The following is a 22333-nucleotide window of genomic DNA, read 5'->3' on the forward strand; positions in this document are numbered from 1 at the left end:
ACCCTGACCCCCCCCCCTCCCCCCTCCTCTAACCCCTCGGATCCTTTTTTTCCGATCACCACCGCCAAGGGACCACAGCGTCACGCTCTGGTTTCTTCGGTGATTTCCATCGATCCCCGATTATCGAGCCACCTCCAATCCCATCGAGGAGAAATCCTGCTTCCTCCTGTTTTAATTGACCCAGATCCATCGACCGGTATCGCGTCGCTAGCGATGGGACCAGCGACACCTTCCCAGGGGCTGGCTCTCCCAATTTTCGCCAGAAGATGTTTACGAAGGGAAATCCTGTCGAGGCGTTCGCGATTGTGGAAGGCGAAGGTTGAATGGAGACTCGAAACGAAACGGATAAGGGATGAAGGAGGGTGGTAGTCGTAACACAGCCTGGCGCGAAGGGTAGAAGGCAGAATGTATGATATTTTATTTTAGCGTTCTTCTGGGCGCCGCTAGATAAGCCTCCGAGGATTTATGCTTATTACGAGCGAGCACCAGCGAGGGCACTCTTTGCCGAAACCATTTCTGTACAGCGGTAGTCCCTCCCTCCCTTTGTCTTTCTCTCGTTTATCTTTGCGCTCGCTCTTACGGCGATTCTCTTTTGCTCGCGTTTGATATCGCTCCCCCCTCTTTATATCCCCGTCGTTGTTCTTCGTTATTAAGAGAATTATTATTTTTCAGTTAGAGATTCCTCGCGGAATTTCGTTTTCTCTTTATTGTCTCCTTGGGCCTTGACTTCTCGTTTATCCGAGATTCACTTTTCATCCTGCGATCCTGTTCCCGATTCTCAATTTTCCTTTCAGTACCATCCTAAACTATATTTTTCATTGTCTAACTATTGATATGTATCTAAATAAATTCACACCTATGAATATTCTTTTTGCTGTAAGAGGAAGGGGTGCACTTTTTACATATTTCATGTTTAAGATTATTAACCTATTTCGATCCTGCCAACCAAAATTAGCATTCGGTTAATCAAGTAAAACATCATGTTCCGCGAACGTCATCCGCGATTCATAAAATTCATTACTAAATTGTGTCTTATGTAATAAAATTTACTTCTCGAATCGAATCTCGCCAAGTTCGACGTCCGATAACGCAAACGGAGCTCATCGATAAAACATCGTCCCCGAGTCGCTCAATGAATTCTCAGTTAGGAGTTTAGTTCCATCGGTATCGAGCGATTTTACGAGGAGATTTTTATAGGAAACGGTGTAGGTCTGTTTGAAATTAATTTAACGGGTATACATTTCGCGCCACTTGTGCTTTAGTAGAAAATGCAATCCCGAAGAGCCGGGTTCGGAAAACCTGGCGTCTATTCGTAGGAGGCTGGCGATCGCGAGTGTTCATTGTGCGTTGCGTGCGCGGACACGGCTGTCGCATTGTCGCGCTGGTTAATGAGAAAGTTGCGAGCACCCAGGTCGAAATGGCGAGACCTGGAAATGCCATTCGACGCTTTGGTGCGAACGCTACACGGAATATTCCATCGACGCTTTCGAATCTGTTACTCGATCATCTGTGCAACGTGTTTCGAAGTCACAGTTTCGAACGATTACTTAAAATTATTAATTTTTTTTTGGAATTGTACAGAGAAAATTTATGATCTATTGATTCTCTACGAAAAATGGTTGCATTTCTCTTACCAATGATATGCAAGCAACAAAATAGAAAAAAAATACAGCTCTGTAATAACGATGTAAAAAAGAAAGTATGGCTGGCTCCGTTGTGATAGAACTCTCCGCAGTAAAAAATACGAAGACACCGTAACGCAATATCGCGAAACGCAGAGTTACACTCGTGTACCATGGCCGAAGAGATCCCGAGAACCACACCACGGGGGTTTCCTTCGCGTGGTCTAATTGGTGGATCCGAAGGGTGGAACTTCCCCGTAAAAACCAGCGCGATATCGAACGTACGTGTCCGCCGACGTTATATGGTTCCGCGTATGATACGTGTCGTTACTCACCCCCTCGGTCTTCCGCAACAGAAAACCGCACCCCGAGCCACCCCCGTAGCGGGCAATGCAAATCTCTTTTTCTCCGCGCGTCTCGGTTTTAAATGCCACCCTCTCCGTCTCACTCTCTCCATCTCACACATTCCCTTTTCGGGGGCTCGCTCCGTCTGCGCCTCCCTTACGCGGTCGGCTACCCTTTCCGCCTATATCGCTACCCAACCACCACCCCCTCCGCCGTCGTCCCACCCTTCTCGGTTGCGTGCTCTTTGTTCTTCCTACGGGCCAACTCCGCCGGCGTCGCAACCCTTCCTTCGCGGCGTCGCCCGCTCTTTTTGTCGCTGTGGCTTATTCGATATATTGTAGCGCGTCCCTGGCCGAGGGGCGGGAGGGTGCCTGGACGGGAGGGACGTGGGTGGAGTGATATCAGAGACAAATGACGGACGGGCAAAAAACCAGCGGACGCGGGGGACAATTTGCTAACTGTTGATCCGTGACGGGATGGAGGGATAAGGTTCCGTGCGACTTGCGGTCTCCGGTGTTAGGATTTTTTTAGAAGCCTAGACGCTCCATCGGTCAACCTCGCGGTGTATCTTTTCTGGGGTTTAGAAGCTTTGGTCTTGATTCGCGAAATCGACCGGAAGTGCCTGCAAACTGGGGGATGATATCTTTTCGAGTGAAAACGAATCGTAAAACTTGTATCGAATCGATAATAATATAATGATTCATATAAATGATTCATATAATAATGGGAATGCAAATGAAAATTGGTGAATCTTAATAGGAAATTAGACAATGTTCAGGTTGGTAGAACCAGGCTTTACAAACTCCTAAATTTCATTCTACTATTCTAATCTCATCTACATCAAATTTACCATTTAATTTAAACAAATTTCTTCGATGGACATAGAGGGTAGAGGGTATTTATGGGGCTGACTGTACGTGTATTCATAAATTAATTACCATCTAACCCCTCAACAGCAAATGGCTAAACCTACAAAGAACAATTTTAACGCGCTACAAGTTGAACCTGACCTTATCTAGTAAAAGCTGCGTCGTTAGATAAGCATTCCTTGCATATCATCGAAGCAAAGCCCTCGCAGCGGTTTCCTGCGGTCCGCCAGTTGTCGCGAAATGGTCTCCTCTACCCCGCGGTTTCGGTCCTCGGGTACGTTTATGTTTGCGTCGAGGGTGGCTCGAGATATTGGAGACAAATGACGCTGCAAAAAAACAACCCTCCTGACACGGCTCTCTCTCCCTGATCAGTTACTCTTTGAATACCATGACCGTCCGGTAGAATGAACCTCGAAAAAATATTCTTTTGTGCGGGGAAAACAAGCCCCGAAAAATCGCTGCTTTCTAAACGGCGATTTCGCGTTCTCCAGCCTCGTAGCCTCGTCGAGGGTGGTTCTCGAGCGCGTTGTTGAATTTTATCACCGGCTCGCGATCTCCACTGATAGGAACGGATCTAACCCCGTCGGGTTTCTAGAAGGGGGAAGGAATGCTCGCGAGCTAATGAACTTCTCATTGATTGGTTAAAATTTCGGTAATACTCCGACGTGTGCTTCGAATGCCTCTGCGCTGGCTCCTCGGAGGTATACGCAGTCCCTGCAACCCGTTCCTCCTTCAGGCCCACCCCCGCTACCCCGTCGAACACCCTCGTCTCACTTCTGGCGAGGGTAAATTTTGAAGGGTGGCTCGAACGTTAGTTAGGCTTCTCCGCGGTGGTGGCTGAAGTACCAACACCACCACCACTACCACCTTTGCCGCCTTTTATGACTGGAGGAAACTAACGAAATTTCCCTATCGGCGATCAATCCACCCCCGGGCCGAGCAACCCTTTTCATTGATCTACCGGCCTCCTCCGTTGAGGCTCAACCCCTTATCGTAACACCCTTTTGGCCAAGCGAACGTCCCTTGCCCACCCACCGCCTCCCTCGCCACCGATCGCTCTGTCTCTGCTTTTCTTCTTTCCGTTTCGACCCCTTCGTCTTCGTCTCACTCCCTTCGAAATATTACCATCGTCCGAGCGTGTCCCAGCGGCCGACGAAGGGAGCAGAACCGGCTTCGATGACGGATCTCTAATTTTAATATCGCTCCAGTTCGCTTTGAAGTGCCCTCGTTAGGCACGGGGGTGGACCCGACCGAGAGGGTTTCTTCGCCCTCGCAGAGACGCTACGGCACGTGTTGCGAGCCGAACTTAACCTCAAAATCACATGTCGTTCGTGGAGCCTAGGTAACCTTGCCGGAGGGTGATTTCTGACCAACAGCCCTCAGAATTCAATCGAGCTCTATCCGAGGCTACCATTCCAACTCTATCATACGTCGGTATTCGAACAACGAACTAACCGATTTAACTCGATTGCACGTCGATCGTGCGTCGTTATTTCGAAAGGGGAGTCCGTAGGAGATAAACGACTCGAGTACAGTTTGCTAGGAATTAACGCGACGGTCTTTTCGCGGTGAGCTTCCGAGCCATCGAGTCTCGTTACATATCGGTAGGACGACGGGGCTGAAAAGGCACGCGTCTCGCTGCACGGTGGAAGTCCTTTTTAACGACGCTGAAGAGGGGTAGGCAGGAATGTCGATAATCGCTAAATTGCCTCTGAAATTCCTAGCGCAGCAAAACCTTCGGTTTCAATGGGAACGCGCGTATGATCCGCTTTAACAACAAATTGATTTCGCAAATAGCAACTTCACTCGAGTTACGAGAACTCAAATCGAGAGCTATGCAGCTCGCAATTCCGCGAACAAGATGCGGAATTTCGACGTTACGTTGGTGCGTTGACCTCGAATGGAAATCTGGGATTCTTTTATTGGAAATCGGTGCTTCTCCGTGGGAGTTGTTTTAAACATTTTAGATATATAAACTTAAAAAAAAGGTTCGACCTACATACAGTCTGAATTAATTGATAGCTTTGATGTTTCACCGAGGGATTAATAAATTAATTTTCAAGGTGACGCGTTAACAAAAATTAATCTGGATAGGATTGGTAGATTCTAAAGAGCTCGTCAAAATAAGTACTGCCACAAGTATTTGATTACGCTATTTCTAATGGCATAGGAAAGTAATCGACCCTTGTAAGAATCTTCGCTATTAGTCTGGCAGTTATCATTAAGAAACGCGAGTGATAGAAACTGTCCAGTGATAAAAAAGGAGTTGGGTAAACGCGGCAGGAAGTCGTCGATACGCCATTCGGGGGGGAGGGGGTCTGGGAGAAAGAACGAGGGACAAAGCGTCTCGGCGACGACAAGGGGTGGGAAAGGTAGGAAGAATAACAAGAAGAAAGAGAAGGAGATGGGTGGGTGTAGAAACAAACGCGTAATCCCTAACCTCAGGCAACGACGGGGAAAGAGACCAAGAGGGAAAGGAGGACGAGAAGGTGGGCGGAGGATCGAAAGAAGTTTCTGACCCGCTTACGGGAAGTGCGAGCCTCGGAGTTCCCGCTACTTCACAAGAGTTTCCGAAGTGGCGAAGCAGGCACCACCCCTCTCTCTCTCTCTCTCTCTCTCTCTCTCTCTCTCTCTCTCTCTTGTCTCAGTGCCACACCACAACTCCTTCAGCCCCCTTCGCGTCCGACCCGGTATCCTCCTTTCAAACACCCTACCACCGTCCAACGGTCTGCGTTGTCGGCTCCTCGTTGTTTGCCCCTTTCGCAGGCCCCCGAGAGGCGGGGATGCAGCCTTTACTTTCGCTGAACGGTGAAAGTGCACGCAGCCACGTTCCGCGTGCAGCTGAACGCCGCGTTTAACTGGGACGTCCGGTTACCGCACATGAGGGGGAATCTGGGACGCTGTGCAATTTCTAGCCTTTCCCCGATAGGGTAGTAGGCGAATCCCTGAGGAAAATCGAACGTTTTTCTATCGATGTAAACACTGCGAGGGGGTGGTGGCGAGGAATTCCACCACTGTCCTTAATTTGTCCATGCGAAACGCTCGAGAGGTTGTCTAGATTTTTCTTCGATACACTTTCGATTGGATTTTACCCCGATTAACACTTCCAGTTGATAGACAATCTAAATACAATTTAATATTTGCATTAGTATTTAGTTTTACAACTCCGTCAATATTCACGAATCCCACTCAGAGTTGTTTTCTTCAAAACCTGATCCTCGGAAAGAAATTTTTAATTCGTCAGTGGAAATCATTGTTATCCACGTGATAGCGTTGAAAACCTATCGAGGGACAAGCTTCGGTTACGTATCATCGGATATCGAAAATGATATGACCAGAAGCTTTATCCAAAGCAAGTTCCATCACCTCCCCCCCCCCCCCTCCCCCCCCGAGGATCGTAACTGGGTTAATCCAGATTGATTTGCAAACGCTGTCAACATTTCCCAATCCACGCGAAGTGCCATTTCCTTAAATGCGTTGTTTCTGTCGAATATCTGATAGCGTTCAACAGACAGGGTCGATTTTAGAATAACTTTCTGTGCATCGATCCACCGAAAATAGGGTGTCGGAATGGAGTTTATCGGCCGATCAATTCGAAATATAATTCCCGATTGGTTTTAATCATTCAGTAGTATAAATTCCCATCTTCTTTGGTGCTTTCGTCCGAGTGACGTTCGAAATCGTAACTGGGCACTCAGGAGTCTTTGTACTTATCGTTTCCTTGAAAGGATCGTTCGTGGAGGATTCGAGAGATCCAGAGCGATCCAGAGATGAAGGGCGATTAGGTGGTCGAAGGTAGGAAGGTTGTCCGCGGTGCTCGCAGGCCGATTGCGGGTTCATAACGCGATAGGCAAGTCAGAAGCCCGCATCGGGAGTTTTGCCTGTGCCTAGGCTACACGGAGGAGGATGAGGAATCGGAGGCTGGGAGGTTTAAAGGGTTGATAGTGGTGGAGGCGGTCGCGATGGTGGTGGAAGGAAGAAGGTGGAGTGAGTGAGAGAAATAGACAGTCGGAGAGGGCGCAGGGAGGATGCGGTATAGGTGGTACTAGGTGGCTTTAGCTTCATCTCGCTCGGTATCTTACGCCGATACCTAACTCTCGCTCCGTTCTAACCCTTTGCCGGGCGATTCATCCATCCCCTTCTCTCTTTATTTGAGTATAATTATTGATTATTGGACGACGGAAGGCCGGCTACTCTAGGACGTGGAGAAGGCAGGGTTGGTGTAGGTACCAACGTTCGAGAGGGTTGGCTGGAGGTTGAAGAACGGTAGGAGGGTGATTAAGCTATATGCCTGGCATATCCCACCCCTTGCTATCACCCTCCAGGTCTCCCCCGCCCCCTCCCCGCGCGCTCGCTCGTCCTCCTTCTGCGTTCGCCTTTCACTCACCCACCCCCTTTGCCCGCCATCCGTTCTTCCGATACCACGGGGTTGCTGTCTCTCTCGGTCTTTCTGTACTGACAATTAGACTGATAGGTATATCTTAGTCTGCTATCGATTTGATTCCACCCTATCGTATAGGGTGCACCCGCACACCCGGGCAAAATTTACATCGTGTATGCTACAACGACGTCGATCGCGGTGCCGTCCTACAGCAGTTACCTCCAACCCCCGAATGGTGCCTGCCTGCCTGCTTGCCGCCACCAATACCCCCCTTCAACCCCTTTCTTGCCTTCTTCCCTGTTCTCGCACTCATCCATGTCCACCACCTCTCCGCCTTCGGAGCAGCCTTCGATTATAACCGAAACCCCTGCGCGCTGTCTCTGTAGCGCCAATACATCCGCCTTCCAAGGGGTTGATTAGTGCATTACCACTCGAACTTGTCCGACCGAGGAGGGAGGAACATTCCCGTCGACCCCGTTCGCACCGAATTCACGCTCGTTCTCCGCGGTATCCCGCCCCAGCCTCTTCCCTTTCTCCCTGTCTCGCTTTGTCCTTTCAGCCGGGGGACGTTTTTTCCCTCGGCCTTCCGCCCCCCTACCTCCACCGATCTGCGGGGTATTCTCCTTCACTTTCGACGTAATCCTCGGGGCTGGATCGCCTACGGAGTCGGTTACCGGCCCGGACGATCGGTAATTGTGGGATTAATTATGGAAGTTACACTCATCCCCCGCGAAAACCCATACCGACTCTGTATCCTAGGACCGCTGGTTAATTTGTAATTTTCCGCGATGGGAAATTGGGGTGACTCACCTGCGATAAAAAAAGAAGGGATATCGTAGGGTTAGTGAACGTTGGAATCCGTGGTGGAAACTGTGCTAGGATTGCGCTAGGCTGACCCGTCCAACCCCCGCGCCGCGAATCGCGGCCACCCGATGGAATATGAGAAACTGGCTTCCATGCATCTGATTAAACCTCCCGGTGAAATTCTCAACTGTATCCCGGACTTCGTTTTGGAAAGATAGTCAACTGTTTCGCGTTATGTGTAACGAGCAATTCGTGCTGTTTCCACGCGCTTGGAACCAAAGAAAGATCGATCTCCGGATCACCTGTCGTCGAACTATGATATTAGGTCGTCCCAAAAGTTTCTTTTGTGAGTTGGACTCGATTGTTCTGTGTGGCAGTGTTTATTATAGACAATCTAATTTCTTAGATATCGATGTCGTAACAGTACTAGAGCAAAACGAATCGTACCGTAAGTAATAAAACGAAAGAAACTTTTGTGACGACCTGATAGATCGAAACCGTTTCACAGTCCTGAGAGGTGTCCACTGGAATCTGTCGATCATCGTTTCCAGAAACGCCAGAATTCCTTTTCGGAAAAGCCCATCGCGACCCCCTAATGACGTCGAGCTGGAAACAATGGAAAGTCACCATCGAGGCGACATGTGGGAACTGCGGGGGCGAACAGCATCGGTGTCGATTATTAAAATCCCGCCGAAAACGGGTATCGACGGTGTCCCGCGCGTAGGCGCTCTATTAATTGCCGAATAATGAACGAAGTTAATCGACAGCTCGACGAGTGTCGACCCCGGGGTAGACACCCCCTTGCGCCGTTCCAACCCCCTGCGGTACATCACCTTTATATCATTATATGACGAGCTAATGAAATTTTCATAGCGTCGAAATATCGATGCGCCACGCTCGATGCTTTGTATCGGCCTATCAATCACCCCCTCGGTGTGCACACACTCGCAGACAGCTGCGCACACGGTGATCGGTGTCATCCGCGTTCCCACCCCGCGCACGCACCGTGGAATATAATTGACGTCCGTCCGCCCTGTAAACGAGTGCCCAGTCGTTGTCATTCGGATCGAAGTCGATCTTGATCGGGGGCTGCTTTTCGAGGAAAGCGAAAGCGACTGCACACCAAAGATCTGCTTCGTCGATTCGAAGCAAATAGATTAATTCTAAAGATGAGAAGGTAAAGAAAATAAATCTGCCCAGAATTCGTGAATTTTGTGAGCTTCTAAAAATAAGTACAATTACACAGTAATTATTCGAAGCACATATAACGAGCGTCGAAGGAGTTAGGTATCTCCAGGTTAAAAAGAGTATCGATCATGATGGTGGGAAGAGGGATGTCCTTCAGGTAACTGTAGCCTCGCGCCGCAAGAACGTTAATCTCGCCAACGGGAGGGTTTTATCGCCTGCAACCCCCGAGTGACACGCGACTCGTCGTAAAAATCTCAGAAGCCCCCTGGGCAGGTGAACACGCCAGGGCTGAGCAGTAAACGTTCTCGCTTAATCGAGCATACCTACCCGCACTTGCGTCTACGTGTGTATATTGCTCGCAAGGGATGCTCGAGAATTCAACAAAATTTGAAACTTTGCGAGAACGTAGCTCGAGTGACGCCTACGACGCGATTGTTTATTATTTCGACGTGGAAGTGAAGGCACTCGAAGAAATTGCGAGGGAGACTTTAAATAAATAAATGAACACAAAACTCAGTCTCGTTTAAAATTAACAAGGAGGTAAGTAATAATTTTAGCTATGATTTTTTAACTATGATATTATTTTAGAATGGTACGAGTGGTTCGAAGAATTTTAAAGACGCGTAGAATTGCACAGCGATAAAGAAGTGGCAAAATCCGGCGATAAACGAGGGGAAAGAAATGAAAAAAAATTAGTGAAACATGAATAGGCGTCGGTTTAATACGTATCGAGTAGTATGCGTGCGCGTTACCAGTGCGTCGTCGACGAGCTCGTAAACCCATAAAGAAATTTCCTAATAAATAGAGAAGCTCGACTGTCGTCGTCGGTTTTTATCGGGCCAGAGAAATTACGGGGTGGTGCGTGAGCGTGTACGTGTCGTCTGAATTGACGATATACTTGGAGCTATAAAGAAAGTCAGTGCTGGGGGTGAGTGGTAAAGAAAACGTAGGCTTGTTAGAACCTTGGTTCTTTACGTAGTAATTTGAATTTCCGTTAAAAATTATGTTTGAGGGACTTTTTACGAAACTATTTTCACGCCAAAGGCCCTTTTAGCTCGACGAACACGGCAAAGACAAGCCCCAGGAATAATTGAAAATTTTCCAGCGACCCGAAGATTATCGGCGTTGGGTTAGGCGAGGCCTGTAAAATCGATGGCGATGTATTGAAATTGGAAGTGGCTCGGGGGGATTAGAGTCAGTTGAACCGTCGTTAATCGATACCGAGTAACATCTATCGAGACGTGTCTCTTGATAATAAACCCTTAGTACGCCCGGACAAGCGGTTAAATTGCATTAACGCGGTCGTCGAGTAGAGACGGACAGAATTTCAGGCAGGAAACGCTGATAAAGAATTCAACGTTGTCATTCAGCGTCGGCGGGGCTCGCCCCCGGGATGAGACGACGATACTGTCGATAAACCTCGTCGAATAATGATCGATGTTAATAATTATTCCAACATCCGCAGGAGCATCGATGTGCGCGAAATGAAAAAGGAAACGCGCGCCACCGCCGCGGGGTACGCACGCTTTATTTAATTTCCCTTTGCATGCAACAAGTTATTAATCTGCGAAAATTGACAAATACTCGCGAACCCGTGCACTCCGTGTCGTACTTTTTTTTTTTGTTTTCACAGACAAAAAGCGTAACGTTACGATCAAGGGGCAGGCGCTTGTTTGTACGCTATTATCGCAAATTGAGTTGTCGAGCTGCACGGATTACGATTGAAAATTTTAACGCTTCGAGGATGGACAGCAGGTTTAAATATTTAATGTACTGCATCAGACTGTTATTCAGATTTTTAATTATTTAATTTTTGAAGCTCGCGAAATTAACGAATCCTACCCAGATTTATTTTCATTCTCACCTCGTCGAGGAAATAAAAATGTGATGGTCTCGCTGCGATTTGGGCAATCGTATCGATCGGCGAATTACTAACCGATCGTCGGTTTCGTCTCATTAAAGAGCCTCTGCACTGGCAACAAGGGCCCCGATTAATTAAAGGTGTCGCGTCTCGACAAAGAGAGCCGAAGAGAGACCAACGACACTTAACCGGAACGGAACCTCCGTAATGGCGGTGACTTAATTCCCTCGATCGGTGCTACCAGCCATCTCTGCGAGTGTATCGACAATCGACTGAGCGTCAAGTGTCTCTCAATAACGATCACTTACCGGTGAGCGAACAGGCTCCCGCTTCGAACGGATAAAACGCATTAGCGCGGCCTACCAACCAGTGACCATGCTCCAAAACGATGGCAAAAAGAACGAAAGATAAAAAGGCCTTTACGATTTTGTCTTTCACGGTAACAATCACGTTTACATTCGTTTGAAATAAGAAATCCTTGAAAAACAGACTCGAGGTCAAATGTCGGAAGTGAAATATTTGAGTTTCTATAAAAACACGCTGAAATTATTTACTCTATCTTTTGGAACTCCCTAATCTAATTGCGATCCTCTGGCGTTACTTTGGGGAATCTGGAATACGGTGATATCGTGCACGTAACCAAGCCTTACACGTTTCCATCGATAACGCCCGGATTCTAATAGGCCGCTCAATAACGCGCATATCCAATCCATAAGTTATTAAGGCTTCGTGTGCGTTCAGCTGGTCGCGGAACGCCATGCGGGTAGCTTCGGGAGAATCGGTTACAATGGCTAGATTATTTCGCGCTCCTTCTACTCTCTCCTCCGTCCCGTTTGTAGAGCGAGCTATCATCGATCTGATTTAATAATTGAACAGGGGCCCTTGGTGTAGATTCTTCCTAAGGGGGCGTGGGAAACCGAGACGTCCAGATCACTCTTCTATGAGAAAACAATTGCAGTTTAGAGTGGATCAATTTGTGATCATTGATCAAACTGTTGGAAAGGTATAGAATTAACACTCCTTGGCGTGTCTCGAATGATACAGTGTTAAGAACATGTATAAGAAACATCATTCGCAATTTGAGGATCATCTTATGGCAAGCTTGATGGTTGCGAGAGATCGTAGGGACAGGTTGGGAACGAAAACGATCTACTCAAACGTTACAAGATAAATAATACTCGATTCAGAATCGATTCCGAATAATCTAAGAGTCTAAATGAAAAATTAGTCACATGACAAAAAACTACAAAAAAATTAATTCCGAAAGTTAAGTGTCGCAGAAAATGGATTTAAATGAAATACTTGAACTTTGATGAAGTTACAAAACTAAGTACCACAGTGAATTTGTTAAGGGATGTACACATTTTTTTTCAACCATTCCGACATATTCAGACCTGTACAATCTAAAATCATCAATCTAAATCTAAAATCGGCATGTACTTTCCAGACAAAGCAATACATAAAAAAAAAAATTGTTAAAGGCACCGGAGGAGGATTGATCATCGTCGATTAATAAACTCACCTTCCTCCCCTTTCGACCCCTTCCGTCGTTGCTATCCGCGGAGCCGGGGCCGAAAAAAGAAGGGAGGCAACAGAAGAAACAGGCGACCCTTGTTCGAAGCACTCCCACGATTTCGTAGCACGCGATTCAACTATCGGCTGTACATTCCACTCCCCGGGCTCTCCTCCGCCTTCTTTTTCTGTTCCTCGATTAGGAGGCGGATTGGTACACGAACTACGAAAGTTCACGGGGCCGTCTTAAATCATTGTTTAAGTGGCTGGTACCCATTACCTTCTTGTATATTTCGTTCGCTGTCGCAGCCCCGGCGACGTCTTCTTCGTGGTCTGAGGTTTCGGTGGTTACCCCCTCGCGACCATGATCGTCGTTTCACGGATCAGAAAGAAAGGAACCGAAGTGCCGGTTGGTATTATTGATTTCACGGTGAAAATAATGCCGACGGCGAGAAAGAAAGTTGCTTGCATGCGATCGAGCCACCGGGAGGGGGTTGTCGGCGGGGGGGGGGGGGGTCGAGTCAACGAAACGACGTGAAACGGTCGCAATTGAAACGGATGGTGTGGCGAGCACTCCGCCGGGGTGCTGTTTGGAAAACAGCGTTCGAGATACCGTCTAAGGAAAATTGTTTCTACGCTTGTTAACGACACGTGAGAAAATCTGGGACTCGAGAACACTAAGGGGAAAATAAGGGGTTTGTTTTCTGTAAACATACGTCTGTCTGGTGTGACGGATACGAATGGGGTAGCTACACTGGGAGGTCTCGTAATAAATTGTGGTTTCTTGCATGTTAATGGGGGATGTTTAGTGTCGAGTAACGAGGACGGTTGTTTACTCTTAACGTGAGAATTAAATGTAGAACAGCGACGTTTTTCAAGGTGACGAGAATTCTACTACTAGCACTACTATTTTATTAACTGTTTCGGATTCAAATAAGAAGCATTACGAGACAACTACTCTTCGAATTCAGTATTTTCAGAGTACTAAAGTAATCGTCACTAAAGACATACTTTAAATCGATATGGAAATTAGATCATTCAAAATTCGAATCATTCGGATGTTCACCTACCGCTCGAAAGCGAAGGGACCCGGTGTTTCCACTCGGAAATCCCACGATTTTCGGTGCGATTCGCTGAAGACGAAGAGGGGCGAGGGGTCGAAAATTTCGTGGCACTTGGGGCGAGCAAGAAGTTATTAAAGAAATGCAGAAACAATTATCGAATTGCCGACTGTCCAGCGGGATCGAGGGTTTTTGCGGCGGTACGAAACCGTGGGAAGATAAAGGAAGGCGATTAGTGTCATTTGGAGAATGCGGGAAGAAGTTTTTTTTGCCGTCACCGTGGAATGCACGGTCCTTTCGAGAACGTCTGTCGTTTGTCCTGGAGTAGCAGATCGCCAAGAGGGGCGAGGGGGATGGCGGGAGGGAGAGGAGGGGGACGGCAAATGTGAAAACGGCCAGGACACGGGTTCATGTACACGCCGCGTGAAATGACTGTAATTTACCCAGTAGTCCTCGTTCGTTCTCCTTTATTTTATTTTTGAAGCTGTTTCACAGTAACGTCGACAGTTTCGTTAAGAATTTTTTTTGTACTCGTACGCTCGACGCTGCCGCGAAGATGGGGCTATCGAATCGTTAAAAAATAACCATACACGAGTTTTTTTTCGCCGGGGAAGTAAATAAATCGATTCTAAAAACGAGGAGGTAGCAAAAATTTAAATTCAATAAAAATAAGTCTCAGTTGTACAGGAACGAAGTGCGAGGCTCATATTTTTCACAAATATTAGTTCAGCGGTCAACGTGTTAAAAGTATCGTTCCCGTCTTTCTACATCCTTTAAGAAATAAATACTCGATATAAAAATCCTCGGTCCACTTCTGGACCGTTAAGGGTTAATCCTGATTAGCCGAGCTCCGTTTTTCCTCGCGGCAATTGACCATCGGGGAGGCGTTTCCCTTTTCCCTTCGACAGGCATTAGTCGCAGCAAAGATACGCCTAGCCCGATACACCGTGACGACGCCCATGGGTACTACTGCGCTCTGCCATTAGAATATCTCAGCCACTCGAACCATTCGTCTGTTTACCGTGGCCTGATAAACCCTCGATCCCCCCAGTTCCTCCGCGGTGGTCCTTGCGCGACGCAAGACGGAATCTCTCGTGCATCTTCGAGTGGACAGGGAAGAGAGGTGCTCGACGGGAAGGTAAGAATCGCGGGAGAGGGTGGAGGGCCTCTTCAATCGTCGGATACACCCTCCTCTCTCGATCGAAGGTTAAATAAGTAATTCTTGTCAATTTTATTAGGCGGTTCTCCCCACCCCCCACCCCATCCTGGAAGCCCAAGCCCCCTTTAAAGAACGCGAAGGACCGAGGTTCGTGGTTCGTCGAGGGGATGAAGGGGGAAGCAAAGCGGGAAATAAAGAGGGAGTAAAATCGTCTGGATATCGATACCTATTAAACTAATGAATTTAATCAGACTGGATTGAAAATGCGATGGCTCGAGACGGCCGTCATCATCCCCGTCCCTACGAGGAGGGGTGGTGTGGGTTTTTATCTTACGGACACTCGGAACGAGCGTCGGAGATTAGATTTCTAAATTGGAAACGATGTCGCCCTCGCAGACACGGTCGTATTTCTGATGGTTGGTTGCCGCGGTGCCCGAATCCACGGAATTAGCATATCTCCGAGAAAGTGATCCCCCGCCTATAATTGAATTATTCTTAAATTCCCATAAAATCGCGTAAAAATTACCCCCGGGTCGCGCGTTCACCACCCCTGGCACGATATTGGACGCGATTAATTTTCTGGAACGTTACGCGAACTTGGACGAATTCCGACTGGTATCTCGATCAGCCTTCGCTAGGGGGGCTGATTCTTTAATTGGAGGGGTTCTCGATTATCCGCGGGGCGGTTTCTTAGATTGCTATCTCGTTTAAAAGCCCTTCGTTTTTTTTTCTCCACGAGACACCATGGAACTTGATCGTTCCCGGCACATTCTAAGATATCGGAGGCTTTAATTGTCCTTTATGATCGATAATTCATGCTTCCACCGATATATTAAGTCGCCGACATTAAATTTGTGTATTTTTAATAAAGAGTTCGCCGGAAAGGGGCTTGAACATTTTGTCATGAAAAATTAGAATCGCGATGCCTTTACAAATTTTTAGAACAATCCTTCACACAGAGAACAAAGCCATACGAGTATTAAAAATATTCAGTAAATTTCATTCGGACGTTAATCGTAAATATTCCTAAACCCGCGAATTCCGCGTGCAGCAGTCGATGAGCGTTCGCTCAGGTACTGGCTATCAATTAAAATCATCCCCCTCGGAGCATCTGAGAAACAAAATTAAATTTTGCCGCGCGGAAAGTTGCAGCGACGCCCTTAAAACAAGCAAAATTTTCTCGCGTCGAGGCGAGTAAATCAACCCCGAAAAACTAACCCCCCGTCCGTGCTCGATTTTAACAAACATCTCGAAAAACTTCCCCGCCATCGCGGAAACTCCGCGAGGCCACGATAATCGAAGTCGGGACACTCGAAGGGGTGGCTCCAATCAGCGGCACACGAGATACGCGTTTCCACTAGCATCCATCCACTTAAAACTAACTGCACACCGGGGAACGCTGCTCACCAAAGGCACTCGACGTCCCTATGATAATTTTAATTTTAATTTCGATCGGGATCCCTCGTACACCCCAGTTTTACCCCAAGCCGGAGAAGTTAAGGAGCCGATCTAAAAACGTAATCCTGCCTCCGCGCGAGGAGCTCGTCTACCCTTTTCGCTCTCGCGCTCCTCGCCTCCTTCGTCACGAACACTGTCTATTTGCTTAACTAGTTTTGCGACCCTCTTCCGCCCCTGCGAGCCGCGATACACGCGCCAATCGAATCGCGGATACATTAGCGTTTGGGAGACGAATTAATTTCGTTAGCCATCGAACCAAGAATTCCAGCCGCGGTTTGCTTGCTTCTATCGACCCTCGTCGATCCTCGCTCGGCACGGTGCTTATCAGATGCTGATAATTTTAGCTCTCGACCATTTTTCTAATCGTGTTTAACTCGTTCATCGCCACGTCACTCAAGCAGAAAGCTTAAGGAACTGACAGAATTCATTCTAAAGGCGAGTAATACATACTTCTCTGTCGATAATGAATTATTACTGCTGCAAATACCTTTGGGTGAGAAATTTATCTGGAATCTACCTGTATATCAGGCTCTCATAGCTTACCTGAAACATAAAAGAAAAATGGAGTTAGCAACGAAAATAACACACTTCCTGTTTCAAACAAATTTTTCTCCTCAAAAAATGTTATACGTCTAAATAATGTTCTCGACCCTTTTAATTATGACTTCATTTTGATCGACGAACGCTCGAAGGAAAGCAATTTTTTTTTTATTTGGTATAGAGTACGATTTTTTTTTTTATATTGTGCATACAAGCCATCAATCGATCACCGCGGTCGACCTATAAATGTGCATTCGAGTCGCGGTAAGGGAGACCGCCTCGAGTTTCGCGGACGTCTGTCGCCGTAATGATGCTATATAGATTTTTCGCGATACGTACCATGACGTGGCCAATCGTACGAACGCTTATGCTTATTTCATTGGCCGGTCATGTCTATCAGCCACCTGGAATTTCTTAGCGTTCTGGAAATACTTGCGCGATTCCACTTCGGAGTGAAAGAATTCTCGTTGACGTAGCTTGTTTACTCGTTTATTATTAGGTTTGTCGAAAAGTTCTTCGAGTTTACTAATTTCAGTTCGACTGTTTGTTGTTTATGTGAAACGAATTATAATTGAATTCTTTCGTAATAGTACACTATAAAAGTAAACATACATGTTTCGATATCTCTCAAGAGATTGACGTCGCTTGACAGCGATCACTTGAATTTAGTTTTCAACTACAAATTTGTAAAATTGATTTCTCCGATTTTCTCCAAATGTAAGTTAACGAGAAGCTGTTGAAACAGGATTATCCTAAAGGGATTTTCATTGAAATTTTGAGAGAAAGAAATTAAAAGAAATTCCTGGGGAATTAGATAAAAATGCCATACGTGACCTATGATGGACTTTCAATACGTGGGACTTCAATTACGATCGATAGATATCTGGTGGTAGTTACAAACTTATGAAACTACTGGAGCACTCGTAATTTATTTAATGGCCTAGGTCGTTTACTGTTAGAAAAGTAGACGTACGTGTGTATATGTATATTCTGGTAATTGAATCGAATGTACCTGTGCAACGGAATGTCCCGATTCTGCACCAGGTTGTGACCACTTCAAAGTGAATACATATATATTGTTTCGATTTGAATAAAATCGAAGGAACAATAAAGAAACCGTGGCAATGGAAATGAACAAATAAAGGCGATGCCACTTTCGACCGTTCGATAGTCTTTACATGCACGATAATCGATATAAAGTTTCGTGAAATTCATTTTTTACTCGTACGTGTCAATAGAGCGTGTAAATTAAAAGTGCCAGGCACACCGAAGCTCATCGAATGCAGCAATTAACCGAATAGGTGGTTAATATTTGAAAAAGTTATTCTAATACTACTTCAACCGCAGTATAATCCCCGTTACGTGAACATACATTCTACGATGTGAACGTTCCGTTGTCTGAATATGTTTACACGTAAACATACAAGTGTTAAGGTATTTCCTTCCGCGGAATGAAATCTATTATAAGTCAACGACACCTTGGGTGTCTGCGCTGAATGGCTCGAGTGCACGTATACAAGGTATCCCAGCTAGCATGACCACCTGACATAACTCACTCGTCCCCGACGATGGGAAATAATGCCACTGAGAAGCATTATTTATTCGAAAGAGTCATTACAGGCTGTTTTAAAAACATTTCCTATTACGATACTATTTCCACGTAAACACACAAGTGTTTACTATCAACCACGGAATGAAATCTATTATAAGCGAATGACACCCTGGGTGTCTGCTCCGAATGGCCCCGAAGGGGGTTGATACGATTGATCTAAGGCCATCGAGAGGAGCCGAAGAAGCGGAAGAAGAAGGGAGGAAGACGGTTTGCACGCGAACAGAACGGACGGAGGAATGAGAAATCTTTTAGGCTCTAATTGCCGTAATTAAATCCAAGAACTTACCCGATTCTCTGGTCGAGATCTCGATTCGCCGCGTCCCCTCGAATTATTCTCAGCCACCCCGCGTAGCCCTCTTGCCGTGCAATCCCTTTTCGGGGCGTCGTGCATTTAACTCGAGTTTCGTCGCCGTTTCACTGATATTTTTAGCAGGCTTTCGAACTTACTTCCAGCGCTAAGGGTTTCGGGAAGGGCACCGACCAAGCCACCCCCTCCCCGTCGCCCTTCAACCCCGCGACGAACTAGATTTCAAAGTCGCGCATTCGAGGCCCACGAGGCCGCCGCGCCTCGACGTTTCAAAGCTTTCGGCATCGCGAATCGATCTCTCCGAGACCTCCGTAGGGCGGCCATCCATTTGGACAAAAATGCCGAGTCGAGTTTCGCAAGTTTCGACGCTAGAAATACCACTACTGCCGTTTACGATATCTATTTATCGATCTATACCGGAGTCAAGAATGAAAAACTATACTCGAAGCTACGTTGCGAATTCTCACAAACTCGTAGTTTCCAGGGTTCACTTCCGGTGTTTCGATCGTAACGAAGAGAGGGTGATCATCTTTTTTTTCCTTTTAGATGGTAAGACTCGATGTCGACGTCGAATTTTCACGTTCGTCGAAGGTGACGTCGGTTATCCTCGACGAACTTCCACTTTTGCACACTCGATCGCGATCGTATCGACGACGAGAGAATCCTGGATGCGGGGAATCGATGCAGGAACTCGATAATCGACTTGTCACGCACGCGGACGATTTGGAAGTGAGCAGGGGCTATTCGTGGGCCACGCTCGTCGTGGAACCTTTCCATCCTTGCTGCAGGCGTCGAGGAGCACAGTAAGCTGTTTCACGAGATCGAACGGTGCCGCACGATTAGCCGAAATGTATAAACTTATTTATTTCGAGGCAGATAACCCCAGCTTCCCGCAACAGCCGAGGTGCCCATTGGCGCCGAAGTTCTTCGAACCGATAAGGGGCACAGGTTCGTTTCTTCGATGGAACTCGTTCGGGAATCGATCTTGGACGAGATGGATTTCAAGACGTTTCCAGGGTCCGAGGTAACGCTTCGAATTATTATTTCGCAGGGTTGAGAAACTGATTTTTTAAAAATTCAGATGGAATTTGAGTCCATTCGCTCGAAGCGAAGCTGCTGGCTACTGTGGGAAACGGAGGACTTCAGATAATAACGGTAGTGTTTTTTATCGAATCGTATATTACAGCGATGTGACATAATTAGTATTTTTTTTTAAGAATTCTTGAGAAAAAGAATCATTTAGGAATTATAACTCTTTGGAATTTTGGATGAGATAGTAGAATCTATATTAATCTCACGAGATAAACATTATGATCAGATATAATACACATAATTGATACAATTTTTTATTTCGAGAAAATAGTAATGAAATCGATTTAGTTTCTCGAAAGCTTCCCCAATTAGAGCACAGATGAAGTTACATTTAAGAAATCTATCTTAAACGACTGGAGCTATAATTATTTGGAAATAACATCTGAATAAATAATACATATTCATGAGGAATTTAATTTACTAATTTTAATTAGGGTCTCGATTCAGGAGGCCTAAGAAAACGATTCATTTATGGCTAGGCGTAGTAATCGCGTCGCCCATGAAACGAGCACGTCGTTTCTCGAAACTCCCAGCGCTATGTTGCGGAGGGGTCACGGGTCATTTATTACTTCTATTCGAAAACGCGCACAAACACCATCGGAGGAAGCTGACTGATAAAGATTCCTCCTCCGTGGGTGGGAGTTGCGCGCGGGAAACCAGCGGAGATAACGATCGTATAAGCATTTAACGAGCGTAGTTATCGAATATGCTGATAGAACCATTTCGATGAACCATACCGTTTCGATCGGTCCACGCGCGGAAGTCGCAGCTGATAATTGATAAGAGCTCCTCTCGTTTCGAGCCTCGTTCGGAATATATACGTATGTGGGTCATAGTGTCAGCATAATTGCGGGCTTGTCTAATTATCCATGGAATCGTCGATAGACGTAGCGAATCATTGGCGAAAAAATATTTGGGAATATTTATTTACGAAATTTCGGGAAACTTGGATACCCTTAAAAATAAAATCTCCTTCTAACAGTTAAGTTACCAAAATTTAAATGCAATTTGTATTAGAAGTTTCGAGTAATGAAATTCTTGTTATATTTGCAAAAAACAATTGCATTCTAGTATTCATTAATTTTCTCAAATTTTCTCTGCTCCAAAAGCGGAGAGTCGAAGTGTACATAAATAACGGGTCAGCTCAAGACCTGCGAACCTATCATCTTCTAAAAGTTACCAAGTTCCGTTTGATGGAAAGAGACGGTACGTCGTTCCTCTATGAAATACGACCACTTTCGCGTGCCCGTGCACGTTAAAATGGATGTCACATCCAGCGAACAAATTCGTCTTCGTACGCTCTACGAGTTCGAACTCGGTACCAACTTACTGGAAGCGATCAGGAAGATAAATATAGCATTCGCGGAGTCGACTACTTCCCGAACACACCGTTCGGCTGGTTCGCGAGGTTTCGATCGTGCGATCTTCACCTGCGAGGGAACCAGGTGACAATGCATTCCGTTGGAACTCGACGATGCGCGAGGGGCTTTAATCTGGCAACGAGGGTGGAGTTTCGTGCGCGTTGTCGATCGTTTCCCTTTAAAGTTAGAGTTAGGGGTTAAAATTCATCGTTCTCTTCGATCGTTGTTGGCTAAGTGTAAATGTTATCTCAATAATAGATTACAAAATCGTGGTTATCCTAGCGTTGGTAGTCCTAGCATTAGTAGTGCTAGCATTAATAGTTCTAGCATTGATACTCTTAGCGTGGTTATCCTAGCATTAGTAGTGCTAGCATTAATAGTTCTAGCATTGATACTCTTAGCATCGATAGTCCTAGCATTGTTCGACCTCTCAAAAATCCTATTAATATCCCCCAAGCCGATAATGCGTCAAGGATCCAAGGCACTGATCTGTCCACCGATCTAGAGAAAGCTTCCTGAAAAGGATCCACGCGACCCGGAGGTTCCCCAGCGGGGACCAAAGGTATTTTCAGCGGTAGGCCTCTGGCCAGCTGTCCAAACTAAGAAGATTGACCCCCGTCAGTGTCTCGGGAATCCAAGTTTTCGGTGGGCGATCGCGAAGGCAACCCCTCGGAGCTGCGGTCAGCGTGAACGTTCAGGAGGTAGGGGAGGGTGATGCGATAAGCACCGGGATTGCGGCCGGGCCGATCATTGGCCGGCTCTGTGCCGCAGTCAGATCGAATCACGATCACCGATTTGCCGGATGGAAGGTGCACCGAAGGGATTTCCGGCGCAGATTGGCCCTAAGCAAATGACAAAGCACGGACACACGACCGTGAATGACTGAGGGAGTGGGTGACGAGGACGGAGGGACCGCGCAGAGGATGACGCAGAGGGAGCGAGAGAGGTGGCTGGAAGGAATGGTAATCCTAAAACGGGGTGAGATCAGAGGGTGGTTTCCTTGGCCAGCCGCAATCTGTCCGTTCGCCCAGCAAAGCTCCAAGAATCCTGCTCGACTGGCCTTTGGAGTTTAGACCCAGCCACGGTGCAACGCGCACCCCTTACGACGAAATTCGCCCCAAATCGAGCGCGATTCCTATTTATCCCTCGCTGCCTCTGCTC

At 46.7% G+C, this 22333-nt stretch overlaps 1 protein-coding gene and 1 long non-coding RNA gene across 7 annotated transcripts in view; one reads left to right on the forward strand and one right to left on the reverse strand.

The window, feature by feature from the left end:
* LOC128882463 (uncharacterized) overlaps nucleotides 1–20477 on the forward strand; it is a 44714-nt gene extending 24237 nt beyond the window's left edge. Inside the window, exons 4-6 of one of the 2 annotated variants that reach the window (XR_008458604.1) lie at nucleotides 19266–19522; nucleotides 19592–19743; nucleotides 19801–20477. This is a non-coding gene — a long non-coding RNA (uncharacterized LOC128882463). The remainder of the gene's footprint in view (nucleotides 1–19265; nucleotides 19523–19591; nucleotides 19744–19800) is intronic. The other variant, XR_008458503.1, reaches the window with a different exon arrangement.
* LOC128880039 (homeobox protein cut) overlaps nucleotides 1–22333 on the reverse strand; it is a 122172-nt gene that overhangs the window by 26510 nt on the left and 73329 nt on the right. The gene's annotated exons all lie outside the window — the stretch shown is intronic.

The sequence above is a fragment of the Hylaeus volcanicus genome, chromosome 1, assembly GCF_026283585.1.
Source record: "Hylaeus volcanicus isolate JK05 chromosome 1, UHH_iyHylVolc1.0_haploid, whole genome shotgun sequence".
NCBI classification, from domain to species: Eukaryota; Metazoa; Arthropoda; class Insecta; order Hymenoptera; family Colletidae; genus Hylaeus; species Hylaeus volcanicus.